At 38.5% G+C, this 22,468-nt stretch overlaps 1 long non-coding RNA gene across 2 annotated transcripts in view; it reads left to right on the top strand.

The window, feature by feature from the left end:
- LOC118807190 overlaps positions 1-22,468 on the top strand; it is a 57,133-nt gene that overhangs the window by 26,255 nt on the left and 8,410 nt on the right. The window lies entirely within an intron of this gene.

The raw sequence follows: 22,468 nt of genomic DNA, 5'->3' as shown, positions 1-22,468 counted from the left end.
ACCCCCCTCATCTCAACCAGAGTTAGATTTTTGATGCTTGGTTAATTTTAGAGTAAGCTCACACACCCATAAAACTAGTAGACCGTGTTTATAGATGTGCTTCATTATTCTTTCTATTCTACTAAAAAATAAACGTGGAAAAAATAGTTTTTTGGAATGTTTTTCATAGAAGAACCACTTTTGGTTCCCTAAAGAGTCTTTCTTTTGTAAATGAGATGAATGTGAAGAACCTTTTTGAAGTTTTTTTTTTAAGAAAAGGTTTTTCTTAGAGCCAACCAAACAACCATTTAGAAACCTTTATTGGAGTGGCGTTTAGTCATTGTGCCTCTTAAAAATTAAATGTTACTTTTTTAATTGTTTTTCAACATTAAATCTAAGTAAACATGCATTTAACTGTTAAAATGTGTTAACCCATAACAGGAAAAAAATAAATACATACATATATATAGTAACAGGGATTACGTTCTTTTAGCATAGAATTAGAACTAACTAGCATGCATGCTAATGACACAGGGACATTAAGGACATTTCGATGATTTGCAGAAATGAATTTTTTGATGAATAATTTACAGTCGGTCTATAAATTAGGTTTAGGATGGATGTACTGTCAAAGTGATGTCAGTATCATTTTTAGGGTAGTATCAACAAAAGCAAAGTAAAAATTAGGGAACTGATTTTTCATCCTCTCATGATCTTCAGGAAATTCAATTGCATCTTCTTGTTGAACATTGACATGTAAAATATTGCAGATATTTTTAGTGGTGAATGTGTGTAGATAAAAGGGTTGAGATGTTAAATGGATTCACACACTTTAAACTAGTGAGACTTTTAAATTACTGTAATGATTGTATTTCAAAGTGAAGTGTTGTTCTGGTGCTCTGGGACAGGCGGATAGATCATTTAGATTGTTTATCATTTTGCTATGTTCTCCCTGAGTTGGCTGACCCATGTTGCTTATCAAGGCCGTGGCCAAGAAGCGCCAAAAACTAGTTTGGGGCTATCTGTGAAAAGGCTCCTTCTTAATCCGTTTTATTTGCTCTGCTACCTCCAAACCATTTGTCCACACACACCCCGCTGGCCTGTTCCTCCTGCTTCTTCTAGGGATTTAGTGTGGAGGTGCAAGAGCCCACAGACAGTTAAAAGCCATCTGGCTGGAGGGAGGGCGGGATCGAAGGGGGAGGGTGGGGGGAACGTGGTCGGTTGGGGTGGGTGAGTGCGGAGGGAGTCGTGCTGGGCAATCAAAATGACAGACAGCAGTGAAAAGTGTTTTGTGGGCTCCCACATATATGTGAAGTAGCCCAACTTGTGAGCTTTCACAGCTCCCTCTGGTCAGCAGGTAAATACAGACTTAGCTCTGCTGTGCTTTCCTCATGCTGCCTCATTCACAATTTGCGTTTCCAGTGGGTGTGTGAATGGTGATTGGTGAATGTATCCATCTCAATTGCTATAAGGACCTGGTTTTGTGTTCTTCTGTAATTTGGTGGTTATGGAAACACTTTAAGGATGCAACTGATATGATCCCTTATACGTCACTAATGGAAGACGAAATGTTGATAATGGTCATTTGTTAGCAGGCGAGCTAAAAAAATGACCCTCCATCAAAAACCTTTTCTCATTCCAAATATTATAATCCCTCGTTTTTATGCATCCATTTTGCCCACCCCATCCCCCAACGGCAGCCCCTTTTTCCCCCCTTCAAAAAAAAAAATGTGTGGAGGCTTCATTTTTCACCCTCCCCAAGCGGCTCTGTTGTCAGAGAGGAGCCCTTAGGAAGTCTTTATTTCTGCCAGGCAGGGCCTCTCGCGTTCCTCCAGCCTTCTCCGGCCGTTCTCATGGCTGTCCCCCCACCTGCTGGGACCCTGATCCCAGGCCGAGCTGCGCTTCAGCGGGGGACAATTACTACCCCACTCTGCCTTTGATCATCTGACCACATGGAAGCACAACAGCTGACCACATGTTTCAGCAGACAAGAAGACTAAGGCAAAGGGAAGAAGAAAAAGAGGAGAAAGAAGAGAAGAAGAGGGGTGAAAAAGAAAAATAGCCCTAGCCTTCTTATTCTGTCTCTTTTGCTCTCTTTCTCTCTTGGTCTAGTGAAAGGGCCTGTTCCAGGAGTCGTTTGTATTTGCCTCGTATAATGCTCACGATTGTTGGTGTGTCGTAAACAGTCGGGTTTTTTTATTCGCCACGATTATGTCTTTGGAACTGAGAATAGGGGCTTGTTACGGGCATGGGCTGACCTCAAATAAAGTTGCTTTTTGAATTTGCTTGTTTCATTTAGTGAGAGTGGCTTAGAGAGTGGGTGAAAGTAATTTGAGGCTGGGCTAATAAAAGTGAGTGCTAATTATTCTGTCATTGTCAGCCAAATTGTCCCAGGGCCAGCTGGGCCTCTGCTCAAGCAGCCGCTCTGGTCAGCATTCAGAGAGCTCGTACACAAAGTCAAAACTACAGCCGAGTTGTTAGTTAGACTCTCAGTCACTGTACGGATATGTTAGGGCCTTTGGCCTGCTGTACTTCACAGTCATTAAAAATATAGTAGCTAAAAACAGACAAAAGTTTAATTAAAGTTTGTGTGCAGACCTAGATATTAACATGAGGAATTAGCATCATCCTTCTTAATTTTTAAAGTTGAAAATCAACAAAACTTTAAAGTTAAAACTTTTTCTTTTTGTGTACACAAGCACAGCAATTGTGCAGGGTGTTAAATATTAAATATTTCTGAAGAAATATGGGAAACGACCAGAAAGTTTAATACATATGCACGCCGTCTGCACATTTTCACAACACTAGTCAAATGAATTCCATATTATCCAAACATACATATCATATAGCATATAACATATCATAACAAAAGATTACTTATTAATACTTTGAAAAAGTACATTACCAGAAATCAGTTACATTATTGATAACAATGCTATTTTGAAACCACAGCCAGTTACTTTGACGTCCATCCAACCAGCTCAGATTTAAGTGCCCAGCATCAGGATTGTTGACTCCATTTGTTGCGAGCAACAACAATGTAAATGAAGCAATTAGAGCTTCAATATGTGCTTTTAACAAGTTACTGTCGTTAGGTGTTTGCATATTTACAGTGCTTAAGAATTTACATGCTCTGAGCTTATTTATTGAGAGGCTTGTATTGAACAGTATACATTGTATTGTTGCACTCCTAGTACATAATATGCTTGTGTGTGTGTAGGGTGGGCAATACCATATGTGAGCATATTAAATTATGTCACATTACACTTTTTTGAGTACTTTTGTATGTCTAGAACCCTGAGTAAGTATATGTATCACAAAAAAACAGTCAGAGAGCGCATAACTGAAGGGTTTTGTTCCAAATACATTATAGACCACTTTCAAGATTTTTTTTTTTATTGGTGGGAGTCGTCATTATACAGATAAGGATTATCAATGTCATGATCAATACAGCCTGTATTAGTGAAATAAAAAATCTTGTTTTCATTATACATCAGCTGATATTCTTTTCAAAAACATATCTAAATTGTTATAAATAGATACACAGTATTTTGGAATGAAACTCTTTAAGTGCATAAACTGCATAGTAGCTGTATAGTAGCCCTTTATCCCATTTTATGCAGTTATTTCCCCTTCTGTTTTTTATAGCCATTTATGAAAGTGGTACTATTGTTGTAGTGGTGCATTTGTTCCATTTGTAAACCTCAAAAAAAACTAAATATTGCTATAAGTATCATGTTTGCTGAAAATGTCTTCAAGCATTATGTCTTGTTTTGCCATTTGGCCCACCCTTAAGTATGTGCATGCGTGTACACAGTGTGTACTGCCACATGTGAGTCCAGTGCGGCAGACCTGAGAGGTGGTGAGCTCTGCTGGCCGGAGTGAGCAGAGGGGCCTGGGGGAGCTGTTTGTTTTGGCCTGTTTGCTGGGGATGGCCTCCTTGAGTGTTCCTATTGTGCAGAAGATCACTTTACCACATTAAGGGTGCATGAAAAGAAGCTCTTCACCAGCACTTGGGCCCAGGCTGGAATAACAGGCAGTGTTTTGACTGGCTGCCACCACCTATTCTGACCGCTCTGCCGCCCAGCAGACGGCCTCTGCCTCAAAAGAGCCCAAGAGGGCAGACATAGACAAGACAAATGCAGATCCGAACATGCGGCTGTCCATATGTACGGCTGTCACTAAAAAGATAATTTATGTTCTAATTGTCTTTCAGAATTGTGTGTGATACAGTGATGCAATTACCAGGTTCTTGTGTATTTACACAATTTGTCTCTCTCCACAAAATAATTAATTCAGTAGATTTTTTCCTAATTGACAATTTATTTTCCTTTAGCGGTGTGCAAATTAGATCGTAGTGTGATTATCAAAGCTCTCCTTTTATTAAATGTGAGTTTGCAGTTTCCAGTTTCTTTGAGTTGATCAAATTGTAGATGTTATTTTAATTGATGATGTTGTTGAAAAGTGAGACGTGGAGCAGGTGTTTTGACAGTAAGATATGATTATTAAAATCTGTTCAGCCAGTATTCATATAAAACACTATTAAATTGTCTTATTTCAAACAAGAGACAATATGCAAAACTCAGCAGATTACATTACATTGAATGATACTGTTCTATAAACAGAGAGAAATAATGTTTCTAATTGTTGAATCTTACGTTACTATGATTGTTTTGATTATTGTAATGTATTGAAACCATTCACGTTTGTTCAGATAAACTTTTTTTTTTGGTCTACAAAAAAAGGTCACTGAATTCTTTTCTCACATGAGTCTTATTCTTGTTACTGGCCCTTTGTGTATTTTACTCAGTTCATAATCATTTTATCCGGCAGTTAAAAATAATTAACAAGTCATGCTCTTTTGTCATCCGCCAGTATGAGTCTTCCGTCTAGCAATGAAAGTCTTTTCCATAAGTACGCTCACATAATAGTGTCAAAATCTATTTTAAAGTGCAGTAATTTAGTGGTTTACAAGACTCCATAAAACTCCAACATGCCCCAGTAATGAGAAGCATGAGTGGAAACCTGGAGAGCTCCTGCCGGCCCCTGTGTGAGGAAGACGACCAAATGCAGGACACTCGGCGCAAAGCATTCGGCCAGAACAAAGGGGACCAGGCTGTTTTTTTAGAGACCTGCACATATGGCAGAGATCGGACAGGGTGAATAAAAGAGGTTTAAACGCATTGCGGTACGAGCCATCCCTCTGCTGACGTGCGTTTGTTAGAGATGTTTAAAGCTTTGGAATAGACTGTGTGAGAAGAGAGGCTCCTTTCTCCTTTTTCATGCAGTGATAACAACGCGAGTTGATGCCAGGGGTCAAACAGAGCCCATAACTCTTCCCTTTCACATTTAGAACACTGGGCCATGCAATCATAAAATGAGCAAATGGACTTTCATCCCTGTTACCTCACAAACCTTTCTTCAAGTCTCTCCTTCCAGCACTCGTTGTGCAACATGTGTCTGATAACTTCAGTTAACAAGACTCAAAGGAACCCAAGGAAAAGCAACAGTTAAAATGTGGCGGTGGGCCGTTTAAACAGGACCAGGTTTTATGAAATTGACGCTTTCCTGCTCAGTATGCTAATTGAAGAAAGAGCGAAAGAAATTCCAGCTTCGCAAACAACAATTAACAATTAGGAAGTGACCAGTGCTTTGACCGGTTATCTTTTTTGCTATTTTTTTGCATGTGCTAATGCTCCATACTGTTTCTCCTGTCCTAAGAGCAGCTTGATAAAGACACTACAAGAAATGAACAAGTGTGGGGAAAAATAGAGAAGACAATTCGGTAACAGCAAAGCAACAGCACAGCAAAGGAAGACCAGTGTTGGAAGTGCCCTTACTGCAGTAAGGAATGGAAATTAAAACTAACTGATTGTTAATAGCTGTGAAATTGCAGTAGAGGAACTGATTGGCGGCTTGTACAGTCAGATGTACATAGACCACCATCATTTAACCTAATACGTGTGCAGCAAGCATTAGGAGCCAATGTTTAATTTATTCAATGTGTAAATGCCAGGATTTCAACTCCCAGCCAAGTATACCAAGAGAATGTAATCCATCATATATCATTTGCTCAAAATGCTATTTCAGGAAACATCTCAAGTTGTTACTAGGGACTGTAAATGTTTTTTCTGTAAAAATATTTTTGCTGAAAAAAGTATGATCCTGGCAGAGGCTTGCTTGACTGCCAACTGCCAATCCATAGGGCCAGAATCAGTGTAACAGCTATTTTACAGTGATGAGGGCATGAAGCCTCGTATAAGTCAAAAGCAGTGACAAAATGATTCACTAGAAGAATTCTTTCTATTATTTCTATTAAAGAGCCTATAATGTTTGTATTATTATGCTTATTTATTGCAGTAGAATATTAATATGCTTTGTGTCACATAATGTGTATAATATTGCTACTGTTTTATTATGTCAACAGTGATTCAATAGTGGATCAGTAGTTTGATATTTTGTGAAATTGACAAATTCAGTTTACACATGGACAGACGGATGTGGAAGGCGTACCATTTTAGCTGTACTGGAAAATTTGTGTGTCCAGCTAATGGCTGCCACAGGCTATAAATATTTTACTTACTGTACATGTGAAAGCAGTGATGACACAGCTGTCCCTTGTCTCCTTCTCCAAGTCCCAGTGGGTTTGAATAAGGTGCAAGTCATATTATATTAACAGGAATGAATTGACCATTCAAATTTTTCTTATTAAGCTTAATCAAATTACATCATTGGTAGAACGTTCCACGTTTGGATCATGATGCTTAAGTCATCTCTTGATGGATATTTCCGGTGTTTCTTGTCCAGCATGTAGATTCAGGGTGTAACAATACACATATTTTTAGCTTCAATGTGACATTCAGTTCTGAGGTCAAGTTTCAAAATGATTTTTAATATTTTATATATTAGAAATGTCTTGATTCTACAGACCACAAATTAAATACTACACAGATTGGTTACACTCAGAATTGGTTTGACTGCAAATTTGACTTCAAAACAAAATTAAGGACATGCAAAGTAGCATGTGTAAAACTGTGATATAAAACAGTGCAATTGAGTTATGAAGACAAAAACAGATGCACCCAGATGCCTAATTTTGACACTGTTTTGCATGAAAGATGGTAAATGAGAGATGCTTGAAAGAGACCATTGGGAGTGTAAGCTATAGAGTTTTAAATTTCAATGCACAAATATTTGAATTGAATGTTTCAATACAATACTGCATTGAAATCATTATACCCTTAATGTGGACACAAGGTATGCAGGGCAGCCCAGAAAAGAGGTCCACAGAGACCTATTCAGATGGACTTTTTTAAGGTTTTTTTTTGTTTTTTCCCCTGAACTATCTGTCCCTGGGTGCCAAACTTGCTCCTGGTGTGCTTGTAAGGGCAGGAGCAGTGGCTCTGCCTAATCACAGTAATTTTCCATCCACTGTTCGAAATCAGGGCACAACAACTTCCTGTGACATTAAAATAAATAAATAATTGATTAAATAAGCGACTGCACAACAGTTTCTTTTGTTCTGTCAATCCACCGGCACTCACATATCATCATATGAGTGGCCAGATGGAAATAAAAAAGGCAAAATTAAAAGCATAGACGGAGGGATGCTTTTTACTCATCATCCTTTGATTACTTTTAATTGGGGCGCAATTTTCTGCCACAAGAGCAAGAGTGTATGCAGTATGGGAGATGACAGGTCTAATGGCTGTCTGAAAGAAAAATGTGGCAAGGAGAAATGGAGAGATATGCACAGCCATCAGCGCAACTGAGATAGACATAATAAGATACAAGTATGTTAGTGGGGGCCTTAATGTTTGGGCTCTCTGGGCTTATCTATGCTGTCTACATAACCCATTAACTTGTTAGTCTGCAATGTATGTCACAATTCTGCTCACATGCATGTTGGATATAACCCAAAGTTTGGTCCTTCTTTTTTTTTTCCTTTTTCCAGAAGCAACACCTTTCAAGCACCCAAGCGCATTAAAGGGGAATAAACGAGGAACATTATACAGACTTTTGGATTTAGGTATTCATTCATCGGGCTAAAACGACAGTTCGATTTCCTGAGGGATTCTAGCTGTTACTTAGTGCAACTGACATGCAGTACAGTGAGAAGTGAAGTCACATTGGCTGCAGCTGCTGCAAATGTATGTTATTAAAGGCCGCAGTCATTTTCCTGGTGCTTGCGTGAATGCGGGGTGGGAGTCACTTTTGAACCAATTTACTAGTCATATGCACAATTTTGCAATTTCTGCTAAATCAGTAACACAGCGACTGGTAAAGAACTTTACAATGTGGTTATCGGTTACACTGTTTAATGTTCATTTCTTTAGTAAACGTATGCATTAGTTATTATGTCTGGACTATAAAACAATTACCTGTAAAATTGCCCAACACTTTTTTTTTTTAAATGCAAAGAGGTCCAAGCAGGGTGTTGTAAGGGGATTTATCACTACTTGTTTTAAATAGTAAATAAAATGTCTTTATTTGCTGTATTTGACTTTGAGACCCCTTGTTCCTATCACTATCCCTGTTTAAAAAAAAAAAGTCTGTAAATTTCTGTATAATACCATTTCACTTCATTAAATTATGCAGAAATTTGAAAAATTGATACTGCAGATCACAATTATAGCACAAAACACCGTCATGGTTGGAATAACAAAACATGTAAAATGTGTTTAAATACATCTTGAGGGTAAGAATAACCTGTTAAATAAACAACACAAACTCATGTGAAAGTAGTTGAAGAAATAAAAGCTAATTAACAAAACCATAAGGAATGCTGGGAAGCTCCACCCCCAGTGCTGTTGTATTCAGAGACTTGCAAAAAATTAACAGTCAACATTTTAACCTCTTTAAAAAGATGCTTGACTTGGATCTACTAGAAAGCACCATTTTTACAGCACTCTGCTGTACTTAAGGAATAGAGTAGATGACTGCAGGATTCAACTGTATTTTTTTACAGTGTGTCAACTGGCTAGTTGTGCAGCGTTTTGCAATCTGTGCCAAACCAGTAGGTGAATGATCAAGACCTTTAAGATACAATCAATAAGCACATTGTGAAAATGTGCACTGCTTTAGTAAATGGCTGTGTTATTATTGCATGTCATATAAAGTCATATGCAGTGGCATCCTACAACCTCTCAAGTGGCAGGATTCAGAAAAATGCAGACAACTAAAAAAAAAAACTTGAAGAACTTTCATATTTCATTCTTGTTGAAAAGTAAAAGCACAGCATATGACCTTCCATGAACGTTAATGCCTAATAAATAGCACGTACAAGCACAAAAAAGCCCCCCCCAAAAGAACACTTCTCCCAAAAGGAAGTAATGAGGCTCTTCCCTGGTGAGACTTTGCACAGTGTGTGGGTAAGGCAGGGGGGGTAATGGAGTTTTTTTTTTTAATCAGTGGTCTGCTGGAAGCATAGTGGACGGGGGCGAGCACACACCCCTTTCCTTCAGCTGGATCTCACAATGAATGCGCTGATTTTTCTGATAGGGTCCCTCTCTCGGGGGAGCCAGCTGGAATTAGAAGTGGATTAATAATTTTAAACAAGGTTAAACCTTCTTAATCTACACGTGCTGTCTGTCTGTCTGCATGCCCAGTGTGCTTAGACAAGACCCCGTCTGCTGGGAGCACTCATCACCATGGAGCAAAACAACAAAGAAAAAGTAGTGCTGTATTATCTGTGCGTAAGACTTCCACGACATTGAGAAGAAAGCTCACGAGACAGCTCCTTCCATCCAGGATCATCTTCATATCAGTTTCCGCCACCAAGGTCATGTTCATAACAGGTTGGGCAGAGTCCTCTCAGTGTGGTCATAGCTAGATGTCCATTAACAGTGAGGTAGATCTTTCAACAAATAGTTCCACAGTGTTCGTGTGCTCCACCATTTGCTTTAGAGGCCTTTCTAATGTGTCTAAGAAACACTATAGACTTGTTAACAACGTTTTGAAGTTGGTTCTTAAGTTCTTAGTAGCCTGGGCCTTGTAAATATGCATGTGGGATTTGGTTTACTCTGAAACAGTCTTGCTGAAGGAAAAGTTCACTCTTTGACAGAAGCACTCGTGACTTAAGCAACCTGCGGCCACTATTGATCTGCTTGGCTGTCACCTTGGAGGAGAGGCCTGCAGGGGGATGGGACGGGCTTAGTCAAAAACAGGGATACTCACAGTTATTAATTTAAATTGTTCCTTCCTTTGCTGACACGACAGGGAGCTTGTTCGTGGCGGGGGGCTTCCAAAGGCCCAAATTACAAACCTCATGTATCTCCTCTACCCAGCTATACCCATTTGATTTCCGCTTTCTTTCTCTAACCATGGGCCCTTTTTCCTTTTAATAAGCATCAGTCCATTACCTGGGACCTTGCTGAAAGAAAAGGGCCAAATGGAGGGAATGAATGGGAATTTGAAACAAGAATGCAAAAATGAAACAATGAATTAAAAAGAAAACTGAGCCCAGAATAAATCTATATATTTTTTTCTTTTAATTTAGCCATTATAAAAATGTTCTGTGAATGTAGCAGGAACATTAGCCCCCTTCTGAGCTATTATGCTGCCTGTCTGGTGTTGCAATTTCACACTTCACTGAGTCCGACAACCAGTCTACTTGAGTCTGCCTGCCCCAGATTTCACCTTATTTAGGTAATGTAACAAAATCACTTAGGAGACAAGCTAAATTAAACAGAATACTCCACACACACACACACACACACACACACACACACACACACACACACAGCATTTGAGCTTTCTGGAGGAATCAACACATTTGTTAAAGTAGGTAGGAGGACTTCAGACATACATCAGGGCAAAGTGTAATGTTCATTGTCATAGGCTATGGGCTGTTTTTAACGATATTTTATGGATACTCACCTATACACAGTCACAGCTTGCTTTGCTAGTTTGTAGGCCATATTGGACGGTGGTTTACTGTGGAGCTTGTTGTTTCGTCAGCGCCATTTTGTGTATTTTTTTCTCGTCGTGAATTAGCAGGTGCTAATTCATGTGTAACTGCTAACGCTAAGTTTTGGTCGCTGCTTGTGGAAGTGAAGGAGTCTCCCACATCATCTGAGCCCCACCTTATAATATCACTGCTACACGTCGAGCCACCCGTTCTTTTAACTTATTTCTAATGCTTGAACGAGTGCATATGAAATGTGAGGCAGACTGGCGGGCTGGTGTATTATTAATGCCTGGCGAGAATAACAACAAACGCGACGCTTTCATACAGTAGAATCTGCAGCTTCAGGGCTCAGGGTCATTTCAGTTTGTCGTTTTGAGTCTCATCTTCTAGACTGGCATGTTTTTTTTTTTCCTCTGAAGGCGCCTATAAACATGCTAAGATATATGTAAGCATGGATAAGCTAGCATGTAGTTTCATACAAAACGCTCATTTTAGCGCAGGAAGAGATTTTATCAGCAGAAACGGCCTCAGTCTGGTTTTACAGAGCGCCACTTTCCTTCACGTGAGGTCTTAAAAAAACAGACCAATGAAGAGTTAAAATATTATTAATTATTATTATTGTTATTATTATTATTATTGTTATTGTTAATAATAATAGTAATAATAATAATAATAATAAAGGTGAATAATTAATTTTCAGTAAATATATTTGTCCAAACGAAATTCCTTAATAATAATAATAATAATAATAATAATAATAAATAATGATCGTAATATCCTCTTTCAAATAATATTGTATAAAGTTTACTGCTACTACTACTACTACTACTACTACTAATAATAATAATAATAATAATGTCTTATTTAAAAAAAAGTCTTCTTTTCAATAATTGTCTAACTGACTAAATGTTTTTAATGTCACAGCACTTTCAGAACTCACCCTCGGATGCTTTACTGACTATGTTTAAGTTTGTAGACCTGCAATAGTCATACCGGAATAAATAAAATAAATCAAAATATTTTTGTGCATTATACAACCATAATTGTCCCTCAAATATTACAATTGCATATTAATTCAAATCAAAAGTTGTTATTTATGTAAGATGCCTGCTTGCGTTGATCACAGAATGGTTTTGAAGGAAACACAAGCACAGCAAGATACAGACTCTGGAAGTGGCGTACAGACCTCATCTTTTCTCACACGGAAAAGCTGAGGGAAGACAAAGTGAATAATCCTTTATCTTTTTTTTCTGGAATGCCCATCGAAAAGAAGAGATGAAACAGAGGAAAAGCAATTACTCTGGAGATTGGCCCTCAGGCATTGTAAGGCTATCAGCATGTGGGTTGGGACTGACTCAGGAACACCTATGGACCTTGTATTATCCTGGCATGAGGTCGCTTTGGCAATAGTCTGACAATTTCCACTAGGCATCTGCCCCACCCCCCCTCGCAATGGTCAGTCTACCTGTGCTTGCTTCCATACCATCTCCCCTGCTCAGTGTCCCCTGTGATGCTTTGCTGACCTTTTGTTCATTTCACAAAGCAGAATATGTGAATAGGTAGTGAATAATTGCTGTTCTTACAAAAAGCAAGTGAACTGATTGAATCAAGAAGTGCTGAACTTCAGTAGTCATGTAGTGATTTACCAAGATTTAATATAATACAAAAGTAACAATATAGTCAACATACTCTTATTTTCACATTTTTAAACAAGGTTTACATTATAAAATGTTGATTGTTGCAACTGAAAACATTTTTTCTTTTAGATTTGAATGAACACCTGATTTTTGAATTAACTGCATTTTGTGCAATTTGCATCATATTCAAAGGAGATTTCTGCAACGTTGTTCGTACTCTCATTGAGTAAGATGTACATTAAGCAGGGGATACTTTGTTTTGAGGCGTAGGCGGAAGAGCTGAAAAGACTGGAATAGGCTGGAAGTCTAGATGCTTTTGCAGGAGAACTCCTGGTGTGAATGTTGTGTCAGCTGCTGCAAGGACAAGGTGAAAACTCTCACTTTGTTAAGTGCATCCATTTGTAGTGTAGTTGTATTCTCTGGCCTGAGTGTGTATGGAGGCTTCCACAACATTGAACCAATAGCACCTGCTCTTTCACTCACCCTGCTATTTATGTACAGGTGTTGTATTGATGGCTCAGTTTGGACCAGGCCAAGTAGATCTTCACTCCCTGGAGTGATATCAGTGACCCTGTCTGATGACATGTCACTGTCCCATAATGGACTGCCTATTGACCTGCTCTGCCAACCACTGACCCTTTGGCCTGGATTAGCCCGTCATGTCCAGTGCTGGACTTTCCTTCTCTGACATTATCTCGTGGTGTTGTGACCCTTTGAGGTTGCACTACTTCAAAACCACTTTGTGAGTCTTAAAGGGGGGGAGGTAGGGGGTTGACATGGAGCCTTGTTTCACTCTTGTGAACTGTTTGTCCAACCGATGGACTTTCTTTTTTGTGTAATCTTTCAAAGCCATTGTGGGATGTTAACTAGATGAGTTTAGAATCTTGTAAGAACCATCATTTTTTTCAAAATTTCTGCATAATCCAGTCATGTAAACAAAGTCATTGAGAGTGGTTTGATGTGAAATGCAGTGTTCTAAAGAAACTTACTGAATCAGATTTCTTTGGAGTGGTGGTGGTAGGATCCAGGGGTCAAGACCCTATCACATGTATGTTGTATTTACTATCCAAAACATGATGATGTAATGTTGATAATGGTGAAATAACGGTACATTTAAAAAAGAGTTTTCTTTAGGTACTAATTTGCCTTGCTTCATGTACCTCTCCAGTCATGAATGGATTAGAAAAATACATCTTTAGGCCAAAATCTTCACTGAAAGAGTAGCATAAAACAATGTCTTAGGCATATTCATAACTATTTCATGTAATAATTTTTTGTGATGGAGCTTTTAGAGGCGTTAAAACCTGTCTGATTCCTATGACCAAGTAAATATAACTCAAAAAGAATAGTAATATTTACTTTTTCAAGGCACCCGGTTTCCTAGATTCCTTTAAGTAAGATCAGCCTATCAAATTACAGTGTGTGAACAATTCTGACTTGGCAAGTTGCTCTAAAAAGCATTTCACAGCAAACCACTCTGACTGACTTTATTTACTTTATCTTATTGATTCAATTTTGCAGAAAATTCAATAAAAAACTATTGAAAATCCTTTTTAATGGTATACCCATGATAGTAGTAGGTCTCCAACAAAGCAAAGGGCACTCAGTGTCTAGTTTTTCAATATCTATATTTCCACCTTTTCAATCTGGCAAATGAAGGTGGATGGAGAACAAGGACTGTTGTGATAGTAAATGGTCTCAAACCTGCTCTTTCTAAATTCTTCTCTTTCCCTTAGCTGGGAGGAATTCCACTGCAGACTGTTAAATGACGGCAGTGTCAGTGAAAACCATCCATACATGTTTTTAAAAAATCTTAAAGCCCATGAAATCATCTGATCAGTGTCCTAAGAATTGTAATGATAACACCTTTAACTTGATTTGATGAAATGTGAGATACGCTGCGCATGGGCCCAAAGATATTTGTGATTTCTGTGCAGAGAAGGAAAATATTTCAAGTCACAACACCAGTGGCCAGGATTGTTTTTGTTATCTAGTTCTGGATAGTATGTTTGAGAAAAGGTTCCAGCTTAGTTCATACGGTGTGAAAAGCACTTTGGCAATGAATAGGGATATTCTTACCAAAGCCAGACATTACTGCAGCCCTTTGGATTTCTAAACACAAAGCAAATAAGTATATGATAATAAACATGACATGAATTGTACAGACACCGCATAGCTTAAAACACCCCTCTATATTGGATGAAAATGGCATTAACAATATAAACCACAGCTAGACTTACAGTCCATAACAGAAGAACGGGTTGTTGCACTCAAAAAACGAGCAGAGGGGGTGTTTGACTTACAAATATGAAAGTATGTCCTCTTCAAATAAGTTGTATCTAATATTGAGGTCACAGAGTCTGTTCATATTGACTGTTCTCTGTTTTATTTTATAAAAATGTGTTGCGTAATTTAATTACATTCATGCAATGACGTATTTCTGTACATTTGAGTGTAGAGTAGTGTAATTGATAGCATAGTTTAAATGGTATCTTTCTGATACTATAAAATTTACCCAAAAACAGACAGTTTGGTCAGACCCTTACTGATTTCATAGCAGAGATTATTACATGGATAGTCTATTTAAAAAGTGGTTTGTTGTGCTTATAAATTCAGTGTTTCTGGTGAATATGTGATTCTCCATACATATAAGGAGTCCACTGACCAGAGAAACTGAACATGGCAATGAACTCTAACCTGTGTACTGTTCGAGCCCTTGAAAGGGTTTTCCACTTATAGCATTTCTGCATAAATCATTGAGATGTAGTCAAATGTGGTATTCTATAGAACCAAGTCAGAATGTTCTCAACAGTGGTGACAGGAACCAAACATCTGAAGCTTTACGTCACAGAAAGTTATTACGTTGCCTGTCTCCTGAGACGTTGTTTTCTTATTCTTTGTGTGTAAGCTCATGTTTTGACATAAGTTTTTGGATCTAAAATGTATTTTTAGAAATCCATTGATGATGGAGCGCTATACATGCAGGGCTTGTAAGGCAAAATAGTACCAAACAAATTTTTTTTTTTGTATTTACCATTATTTTGCTATTATCAGCAAATAACTCATTTTACATGAACTGATCATATACATATAAAATTCAGAAGACTGTCACCACCATTGCAAAGAAATCTGAGCTGGAAAGTCTACAATGAACCATTTCACCTCAAAACTCTCTGACGGACTTTGTTTACATCTAAATGATTTCCTGTCCCCTCTACTTTCTTTAGTAAAACATTTACTTAACGTTACCATGTGTTGGACACTTTGGACAGTTATGTGTTGTAGATGACACAGGTCTATAAAAGGCTTCAGTAAAATATTTTCTTAATCTTTTCAGTTGCATTAAAGAAAATAAGATCACATATGTGATCTTAGGAGTTTTGGTCCAGTCTGTTGGTGGCCCCAGCCATTCCAGATTTATATTGTTCTGTGTCTAGTCACACCTGAGGTGGCTGATATGGAACAGAATAAACATGTGGATTGGCTATAGGTAACTTGGATAACTCATACTACATTATAAAAGACAATTTTTTTGTTTTCTGCTAATCTTCTGTCACAATAATGAGCTTTTCCCACCTCTAAAATGTCTTCTGATTTTTGCCTATGTCACCATGCACAAGTGGGCGGGGAACATAATATCAGCCAATAATATCATGTTCTCCTCCCATCACCTCCACTTGTCACTGAGAGAAGACTATCTGCTAGCTCAGACCCTCCCTGGTTCTGTTACAAAAGGAAAACACATTATTATTTCTGATTCATATTTACTTGAATACAACCTTTAGTCATACAATAGCACAGCAGTGTTATCGTTAAATATACTCAGATTCAAACTTCAGTCTGAGTTTTGTAGCATTGTATTTGGCTACATGCGATATCTTTCCTGCATGGAAAATTAGTCTTGCTTAATAGGGAAGTCAGCAATTTTTTCAAAGTTTTGTACAGTTAAATTGGTGAAATGTAAACAAAGTCATTCAGAATGGTTTGATGTAAAATGTTTTTTTGTCGAGAAACCTACTGACTCAGACCTCTTTATAATGGCGGTGATAGGAACCAAGAGTCATGATGTCTACAGTGCAAATATAGCATTTTATTTACTATCCAAAATGACCAGTGAACCTACACAAGCCTTTTGAGTTTTTAAATGCAATGATGATAATGGTAAAATAGTGGTAAATCTGCAAAAAAAAAATCTTTGGGGACTATTTGGCCTTACAACACCCTGCATGTCCTTCTATGCCATGAATAACTTTTTAAAATTATGCTTTGGGCTAAAAACCTTTAGCAGAACTACAATAAAACAGTGTCTTGAATCATTGAGATGTTGTTCAGTTGTTCAATCAGTGAGTGTATTCATACCCATTTTATGTGATAACTTTCTGTAATGTAGCTTTTAGGAACAATAAACACATCAGACGTCTGGTTCCTATCACCACCGCTGTGAACAACTCCGACTCTGTTAATTTCTTTAGAATGGAGCACTTCACATCAAACTACTTTGAATGCTTTTGTTTACATCTTAACCCTTGATTAAACTGAAATTTTGAAAAATATGTGAAATTCCCCTTTAAGTTATTGCTGAATAGGTCCGTTTAAGTAACGTTGTTCTTATAGCATTGCAGAATGTTTAACTAGTAGTTAGTAGTACACTAGTGAAAAAATATAATATGCATTTTTTTTGTGACAATTTACTTTACGTGACTCATCACTTGTTCACATGTAGCTTCATGCATAAAGATTCGAACAGATGGACTCTAATGTTATTTTAGGCACATGACAAATGGTAAACACGTTTTAAGGCGACTTCTGCCTTTCAGCTTCCATGTGTGGGCCGGTCTTCATTTTTAATGAATCATTTAATCTTTTATGAACAGGATTTCTGAATATTTTTAGGCATATTCGTGTAACTAATTTGCTCCATAGCAGCCCATGCGCTCACCTTAAATAAAAAATTAGAGTGGTTTTTGCCTTATCTACTGAAGAACATTAACAAGGCTGTGCATCGCGTCTGCATTCATTGTTTTCATTGTAAAGGCTGCTGATCTGCGCCTTTTAACTGCTTTCCAGGAGACGCATTGTTTCAGTGGGATATCCTTTCTTCATTCCAGACACAATCTATTCAAGTGCAAACCGTCTTTGAAGTAAACACAGGCTAACATTGGGATTTACACATCGGTCTCAGCTAATTCTCTAAATTCATTATCAGATCTGGCCAGTCAGGAGCAGAGAAATGGCGAGTTGAGGCTACTTTCACCTGGAAACATCTGATTTGGTGTTGAAAAGCGTTTTTACGTTAAACTGTATTTAACCGTCAGTCTGTCTTTACACACCTCTCATTTGTGTTTGGGGTGAAGGTGTCAAAACAGTCACACCGTTGCAGAACAGCTGCTTTGCTGAAAAAAAAGCACGTTGTCAATTCACGTTCACCCTGGAGACCCATTAACATCCACACAGTGAATGGATTTGTCAAGGGAAAAAAAGCCTCCCAGATGTTAAAGCGTTAGAATTGACTGCCGTTGGACTTGGACTTGATAAACTTCTGTTTTCTGATTGCTGGATAATGACGCAATTGTTAAAGCATTACGTTTTCTATTATCGCATTGTCATGAAGTAGCTGCGAGGGAGGTGAAGTGAGAATCTTTATTTTCAGGATCACGTAGCGAATGACAAAGAAACGAATATCTGATCCCAAACGAATAACGAATGCAGGTCTAGTAAGAGTAAACTTAATATTTGTATTATAAATGAGGCTAATTTCACCTGGAAATATAATTTGTGCAAATTCTAGCCGTGTCTTTATTTTACTGTAAGCCTACACTGTCAGAAAAGGTCCCCTCTAGATACATTTTAGTCCCCCAAGTTAGATACAATGTAAATGTACCGTCAAAGGTACAACATGTTCCCTCTTAGGGTTAAATGGGGCATATGTGTTCCTTTTCATAACTTTTTTTAAGTACAAAAATAAAAAACTCCTCTAGTCAAGACAGTGATGAAGTCAGTGTAACTTAAAACATAACTGCAACAGAATATGACACAATTATGTTCCCTGGCTGAAAATACTGAAGACGTAGCCTTGAGGGGCACCACCCCGTGACAGCGTGTATGCCCTGAAAGATAGATATACACGCTCAGAAAAATGGCTACTAAACGATAGCTGGGGCAGTACCCCTCTTCTCACTGGGGTGGTAAACTCAAGGGTATGTCTACAGTATTTTTAGTTAGGGAGAAAGTAGAAGTATGTACTTTTCCCTGGGGTATGCGATCTGATTTATTTTGTCAGCGACTCGATGATGTGTCCTACTTGTAATTCCAAATGAGACAAAGTGAAATGTAAACAGTCTTAAACGTTCAACTTAGGAATTCCTGATGTGCCCTAAATAACAATACTGTTGTGAGCGTCATTTAACATTACAATGGTCTCGCATCGCGTCCTAAATTGACCTTAAAAGGGTACATCCTGGATTACGCTCTTCGTTGAACACCTTTGCATATTCAGCACTTTTCTAGCAGGTGAATAAGCATAAATAAGAGTCCACTTCGCGCAGGCTTACTGAAATCCCTTTAAAACGTGCCTGGAAGAAAAAAAAATATATATATATATAAATTTCACATCACATTACTTTTATATATATTTTCCTTTTAGACCAAGAAGTGTTGTCATAACTTTCTACAATATTGAAAATTATTTTTTTCATATTCCCCAAAGCAATTAGTCAGATCTTAATAGAAGTTTTGAACTAGTTTAAGCTATTAGGATAGTTAAACTGTCGTCAGTAGCTTAAGCCTAAATCTACCATTAGGTTTCTGGATATAGTAAAGGAACTGTGTTCAGACGCTGCGTGCTGCCTGCACCAGCAGCGTGTCTCGGTTTGAAAAGTGCTGCCAACTCCTGGCTGCGCGAAACACCCTCATCTCAACATCACATGACTGACATCATTGTGTGTTGATATAATAGAGCCTGAGATGTGTATGCGCGCGCGTGTGTTTGTGTGCGCGTGCGTGAGTGTCTAAGAGGGGAGTCGTGGTGCTTCAAATATTTAAAAGGGGAAAAAGGAGAGCGGAGCAGTGGAAGAATGTAGGTTAGTGTATCGCAGACAGCGCGAGGGGGGAATGTCTCGCGGTGATGATGTTCGATATTCCACGTCACGCGCGACGTAATTTAGCCACTGACTTTATTAAGATGGCAAATTGAGTTGCGTGACAAAAACAGCGTTTGGGCCATGCCTGTGCCGGTTTATCCTCTTAGACTGCGCTTCCCTGCTTAGACAGCAAAGCTGGGAGATTGTGTGGGGCTTCGGGAAAGGCGGTGGCTGCTAAACCGTCGGCCAGAACGCAGCAACTCTCGCCCCCTTAAAAAATCACCTCAGAGTGACTTGGCGACAAACACCAGGAAAACTTTGCCCGTTACATTTGGTACGAGTGGGTATCTGAATGTGTTATTACGATCTTATAAACCAATTCTGATGAGAAAGCAGTTCAATACTGAATCGTTCTTCTTAAATTGAGGATATTTTACATTTTAGTCAGTCCTGCACTTCTGTAACAGCCACGGTTCTGCATCATCCCTGTGTAGCAGCAGCTATGCTAGTAACCCTACAGAACTCCTCCCACGTGATCGCCAAGGCTGTCTAATCCTTTTGAGAATCCACAGAAAAGCAGCCTTTCATGGTTTTTCTTTAGGTGATATGATCCAAAGACCAGGCCTTTTCATGTGACCGTCGATATAATTTCGTTCACACGCCGTACTTTTTCTTTTTTTTTAACCCGGAGTCCGCGCGCGCTCACTCCCGCCGCTCAAGTTCACTCGCTAGTCTACTTCGCCGAGACTCGAGAACCCGCGCCATGTTGTGACGTCACCGCGCGTGTCAGGGGTTTGGAGAGACTGGAGTAAGAACAGAAAAAAAAATGGGAGAAATAAAAGACTGCGCTTGCGCAAGAGAGAGAAAAGATGCGGTTTAAATGAATTCTTAAAACTGTTTATATTCGAAGATGGGGGTGGGTTGAGGTAGGGGTGGGGTCTGTGGAGATGGCGCCGAAATACTGAACAACATAACTGCTACAAAACCGAGCCGAATTCCTATTAAAATAACGAGCTAATTACAGTCTAGACATGTTTGAGTGTAAAGTGGTGAACCAGTGTGAAAAGTATTTTACATTGTTTTTCTTTTTCTTGCGCTGGAAACAAAACTTGCCTCGTTTTTCTTTTTTTCATTTTGGCTCCTTCATTACTTGTTTTGATATGTTAGGTGTGGTGTGGAGTTCATTCAGATGTATCCTGGTACTGAGAGTAGAAGTGCTCTTTTGCACCTACACAAATTCACTTAGATAATGCTGTGTTCTGAATTAAATTCCTTGAGTCAGCATGTTCGGCGTGTTCTCAGACAAGCTCTGTCAGTCCAGAATAGCCGCAAACAGAGCACAAATATGAGCAGGCTGCGTCTCAAACCGCATACTACCGTAGGCTAAATAGTATGCCAAAAACAGTACACCACTATTAGCAGTACATTCATGAGTGTGGTGTGTGTAGTGTAGTAGTATGTGATTTGAGACGCTGTCCTTTTCTCATCTGCTGTGATTTTAGGCTGAACTCGCTCCTCATAGACTACAGCGGCGAACATGCTAAAAAAACTTGCTAAACAGTCTCAGGTTAGCTTATGAATTCCACACTTACTCGTGTTCAAGCAAACCTGGAAACCTTTCGCTTCAAGGTATTTACAGACTACAGCTTATTCCGCCCCTTTAAGAAACAAGATGCTAAAATGGCGTCTTATTCACTGTCAAGTTCAAGTTGTGTTAGTGACTCGTAGGCTAAGGACGGAGCAGAGGCTAGCAAGATGCGCTGCCGCGGTCAGAGGAGGACAAATTCATAAAAGAAGAGATGGATTCGGGTCTCCATTGGTCACATTTCGTAACTTTTTTAATTTCAGTCAAAACTTAGGTTCACATTTCATCATAAATAGTTTGTTCAACAAACAAACCGACAAACAATAGGCCTACTTTGAAAAGTACAAGGTTCTCCTGTTTAGCTAAATTACGAATAGGCTCGTTGAAAAATGAAACATAATTCACCCCGAATGTGGCACAGTGACACAGTTCGTCAGTTAAACTTCTGCTTTTCAGGAATAACTTGCTGCGTGACCCATTTCTCCCAGAAAGTGTTACAACATCACATTCAAGCTGCTCTTGCACATCAGATTTACATCCGAGTCCACGGCTTATGATACAGTGAGGGTGGCTGAAATAAACGCTTATTTCTTTTAAATTAAGGTATAGAAAATAGCTTATAAAACATATATTCATTAAATTATTTAAATAAAAGTATTTGATATATCACTGTTAACTTGCGAGGTACTGTATTTTTGTACATTATTATTATTTGTTTTTTTCTTTTTTTTTCAAAAGTAGTGCTGGTGGTCTGAAATCGTAAGCACAATATATCTGTGAATGCATAATATTTTCATTCTCAAAAATAGGTTACAATGCAATGCTGTAACTCTTTGTGCCACTGAACATTTTTTTTCCCCCTCATGAAACATATTTCTATTACTCTCAAGACTAAAATTCCGTCCACACATAATTCATCTGGAAATGCTGTTCACATAAAACAAGCAAATGCGTAATAAGACTCTTCTATATGTAACACCACAGTACTCATGACGAATAACACGCTTATATCCACATAAGAACTACATTTAAAACAATGCAAAGTGACAGACAAAAAAAAGTTTTATTTGAGATTACTGTGTGGTGACAGTTCATTGTTCTGGTTGGAAACATTTAAACACATACTTGCATCCACAAAGACAGTACTGGAACCATCAAAATGGAGTACGATACTGACTCGAACGACCCCAAGAATCTGGTGTCTGTAACACTGTCACACGAGTTAAAAGTTCATGGATGAAAGCTATATGCTCTTGCATAACACAAATGAGAGTCTGAT

The sequence above is a fragment of the Colossoma macropomum genome, unplaced genomic scaffold (assembly GCF_904425465.1).
Source record: "Colossoma macropomum unplaced genomic scaffold, Colossoma_macropomum, whole genome shotgun sequence".
NCBI classification, from domain to species: Eukaryota; Metazoa; Chordata; class Actinopteri; order Characiformes; family Serrasalmidae; genus Colossoma; species Colossoma macropomum.
Note: the sequence above shows the minus strand (reverse complement) of the source record. Positions and strands in the feature narration are given on the sequence as shown.